General features: G+C 42.1%; 1 long non-coding RNA gene across 1 annotated transcript; it reads right to left on the reverse strand.

Annotated features, from left to right (window-relative positions):
• Positions 1–1,933: 1,933 nt before the first annotated feature.
• On the reverse strand, positions 1,934–3,788 carry LOC131890460 (uncharacterized). The gene is made up of 3 exons (XR_009374316.1): positions 2,995–3,788; positions 2,561–2,805; positions 1,934–2,475 (listed from the first exon to the last, which is right to left on the reverse strand). It is a non-coding gene; the product is annotated as an uncharacterized LOC131890460 (long non-coding RNA).
• Between the last annotated feature and the right edge of the window lie 797 nt (positions 3,789–4,585).

Consider the following 4,585-nt stretch of genomic DNA (forward strand, 5'->3'; position numbering starts at 1 on the left):
TTTTGGTACTTTAGTTGCCTGATTATCAATTTGGAGCACTGCGTTACGGAATCATCACTGCCATCCTCAACACTATGATTCATCCAAAGAAGATGACGGACTTTTTTCACCCGTGCCTTACATGCGTCTCGTTTTTGATTAAATAGGAATGGATTGAGTAGGGCTCTGTATCTAGAAGAGTATAATAGTGAGATCAGTGCACCACAGCAATTTAATTTTAATTCATTTCCAAAACAATGAGTTTACCTGGGCCCCAGATCCAAACCAAACGTATTTACATAATATTCTCGGATTCTACGTGTCATATACGGCTTCAGCTACCCTTCAGGCTCAAAATTAACTGCAATGGTGCTCTGACCTCCCTGTTGCAATCTTTTAATAAAGGGCACTAGGATTGAGTGCAAAGAGAATGAAACTATGTAAGACCAGTATTTAAATGAGTGAAACAGGCACAGCTGGAATTTCTCTGAAAGGTTTGTAAAATATGACAAGCACCACCCACTATCTTTGTGAATTAATTTGAATGAAGTTTTCCTCACTTCACAAACTTTAACAGTGTTATAGCTTATCAAAAATCATTGACCATTGCTACATGAGCAAACATATCTAAAGACCTTTGCCTTAGGAACAATTTGAACAAAGTCTTTTTCATAAGGCCACAGGGATTTATTGTATGGCTGTTGTGTATATACACATGTATGAAACTGAACATGCCATCATCAGCTTTGAACAAAATAACTGTCCATAATCATGGAAATCTTGGAACAAGTTATTGACCCCTCGATTCCTTTCAGCCTGTGGCTGGTTTAGCTTGGTCTTATTATATTGAAAGTAATAAAGGTGGGGCTTCATGAAAACTGTCGGGTGTGCATCAAAACCATCCATCCAATGTAATGCCACGTTTTTGCAATCATGCAACTGAAGTACCAAAATCGGATTCGGAAAGTTCGTTTGATTTATAAATGTGCTTCCGAAATTTTGGTGCTTCGGTTTGGCATTATCATGTAGACTGGATAACCAGATAGTGTCTGTGATCTATTTTGCGTAAATTGGAGCGCTATTTCCAAACGAAAGATACTACCAGGAAACATCTAAGTAGAACTCAATTGAAAGAAATGATCTCGGAAAGCCCAAATTGGAAATTAGAAGTCGAATTTGTTGCCTTTGACTTGTCAAAACTTTTAACACTACACTAATTTCTGTCATCGCACTTATCTTTATAAAGAGACCTTAATTTTTCAACAACTTTCTGGAAATCTTGGCTCAAACCCGGAGAGCCTTGCCAAATGAATGTTTAGTTATCAAAAGGGACCCTGATCATTTGGACTTAGACAGAAGACAGCTGGGAGCATTTAATGGCAAAGAATTCATCTATATTGTTGTTATCAGGGGCTATGCCTTCTCTTTCCTGATCTGTGGGGATGGCTGGTGCCCATGGTTATTGTCGTAGTAGTAGTAGTAGTAATGGTGGTAGTGGTGGTGGTGGCTTATCAGAGCTAGAAATCAGTAAAGTGCACTTAAGTCCGAGAGAAGCAGGCGTGATCAAACCCCATATCGCCATATCAAAGTGCGCCCAAAGCACAAAATATTGTGCAGGATTGGAAGAAGTCAAAGAACACGTGCATGAGCTCAAAGATCACTTCATTGGCGGGGTGCTTAATGGATTTCCATCCCGACCCTCGTTCACTCCAATGGGTTAGTTAATTTGGTTGTACTGAACAGGATATCGTGGGATGGAAAAAACGGGCAAGAACATCGTCGTCCCCGTTGCCATATATAACTGACTCTGTATGGGCCTGCCGGCATTATAACAAGGCGAATAAATTGAGTGCATTTTAGGACATTTTCATGAGGTGGTGCACACAAGATCATGAAAACGTGTTTGTCCTATCAGATCCAGATCGATGCGGCAATTTAGGATCAGGTTTGTCTATCTTTTTTCTACTCTTTCTCTCTCTTTTTCTTTCTATCATACATGGTTCTTGTCATCTAATTCGTTGACTTCTTACACTGTAAATCTCGGGATGTTTTGGAAGCTAACCAAACCGAATGATTGGGAGGACAAGTAGGTGGGATGGATATGATATCCAGGTCTAATCCTCAAATGGATTTTGTTTAATGATATGTCGGGAGCGGTCAAGGGGCAAAACTGGTTAAATCTCTCTGGTTTCCGTCTAAACCAATCAAGTAATGGGAAGGGCAAGAAGATCATGAAAGGGCTATTGCATTGAGGAATTGGACCACCTACGGGACACAAAATGATTCACGCATTCGGGCATAAATACTCACACATATGTTTCCACTCATTTCGTAGTCAAGACCAATCCGGACCGGCGGCAACTCTATGGAAAATAGTTGAAACATCAAAAATCCGTCCCAGTCACAGGAGTCGAAGTTGAGATCTTTGATCGAAATTCTTAACTTAACTCTGCGACCAAATCTGGTTTTGTCCACAACCCATGTTGTTACTTTGCTCTTAATAGATGATAAATAGCACTTTATGGGTGACTGCGATCGGGAGCATTGATTTTCTCGCTCACTCGGCCTGATTTCATGGTACCTGTGTGTGTGAGTGCATGCGTTCCAGTCTCCATGCCAACATTCAGGTCTCGAACTTAAGCTGCAAGTTAAGATTTGGATTTGAGTAATCGTTTCCAGCGAAGCTCGTGAAGCCTTGGATCCGGTATCAGTAGCATCGAAGATGTGGGGACGGATTTTCGGAATTGGCCAACTAGGGACGAGAATTCGGCGGAGGGTCAGAGCACATAAAAACCGGGTGTTGAACCCTCATGATGGCGGACATCCCTGGATTTAAACAGAACAAGATCAGTTTGAACTTGTTACAGAGCCACAACACCTCGGATGATGAAGGGCCCACCGTGGGGTATTGAGACGACTGGCAACTACTGTGCGTAGACTGTTGTAGAGACTTCAAGGTTTGGCTCATTATGGATCTGGTTCAGCATAGAGGTGGCTAATAGCAATATTACTCACCTGTCTTTGCCTTCGAAATGGCCGCTATCTCTAGAGCTAGGAAGCCGTCTCAGCACCCTCGCAGGTTCGATATCCTTCGCTTTCGGTCCAACGATGGACGCTGTAGATCACAACCAACTCCTTTCTTGTAAATTCAAATAGTTCTGGATTTTTTCCCATGGATGGGCCTCATTAGAGAATCCCAAGGATTGACATCTTTTCTGGAGTCGAGGATTGTAAACGCTTGGAATGGCTCCAACTTGGCCAAGCACCATCTCTCTCTTGCTCCCAGACTTCCACAGTTCCTAGCCATCCACAATCTTGGGGAGTGGTGAGGTACAATAATGAGCACCAAAGACAAGTAGCCAAATGGGGCTCATTGTTATCTCTATGATTATTGTTTGAGAGCCGGTGAATTATATTCAGAAGGGGGGACGGGTTTAAATGTGCTGCTTCGAGCCAAGGATTCGGGCTCCACCGAGGTCCATAAAGCCAGCTTTGAACTTTGTCTGGCGCCTCCAAAATCCCGTAAGCAATGCCAATGTTAGAAACGCCAAATTTGAATGGAATTGCGAGATCATGATGTCGGAGACTTGTTTGCAAGTGATGCGAACATTTGGCTAATTTGGGTCAGGATTTATGGCTGAATTAGAAACTGTTTATCATGGTCTCCAGGGCATCAAAGGCAAACCAGAAGATGAATAGACAATCTCAAGGCAATTGACTGAATGCTTTGATCCTACCAGGGTCTGTAAACAGATTTCCCCGTTGATAACTATTTAATTCAGTGTCCAATCCGAGGGTCTCGTTCTGGATTCAAATGTTGGCATTAAGAGGCCATAAATTTGGAAAAAGACGTTTAATTGCCGCCAATTCTAACATAAGAATAGCCAGAGGTCCAGAAATTGTGATTTAATAATCAAATTGCCGAGCAAATAGTCCGAGAAATTTAATTGGAGGGATAAATGGTTTTGATGTGGAATGTGTGATAGACCTTGAGAGTGCTTACAATGGCTGGTTTTATGGTTTGGCCAATAAGGTCTTTATAAAATGATTCAATTTTTTAAGACGAGGTTTGTATCAATGATGATGATGATGATGATGCTTCGTCTCTAAAAACATGGTGGGTTATAGCGCTTCTAGCCAACATGGCCATCCAACCGAATCGTGGTGGACTCATCAGAATGGTCTTTGCGTGAGTCCTTGCCATAAAGTTCAGACTGTCGAAGATTGCCTGACATTTGGGAATTGAGGATAGGATTGTCTAGGTTTGGGTACTAGAGCCCATGACTCAAATTTTCATTCCTAAATGTCAGTATGAGACTGACTGGGGACGTTTTGCTAATGTGAGACTCTGAGGGGCTCAGATTCTTCAAAAGGAATGAAACGAACAGTTTCAAGAAGTTTCCTCGTCTTGAACGGCTGTAAAGATGTCAAAAGGGGGTTTGAGCGTGTGTGTGTGTGTGTGTGTCTACTTGGCCAAGTCCCATTGTCTGTCCGAGATGGACTGAAATTGAAATGAGAACGGATGGCCTGGTAATGATCTAATCCCTCATCTTTGTTAGACATGAATATGGCACCAGAGTGACCATACTCGCAACACTGTGAGAAA

The sequence above is a fragment of the Tigriopus californicus genome, chromosome 11 (assembly GCF_007210705.1).
Source record: "Tigriopus californicus strain San Diego chromosome 11, Tcal_SD_v2.1, whole genome shotgun sequence".
Lineage (NCBI taxonomy): Eukaryota > Metazoa > Arthropoda > Copepoda > Harpacticoida > Harpacticidae > Tigriopus > Tigriopus californicus.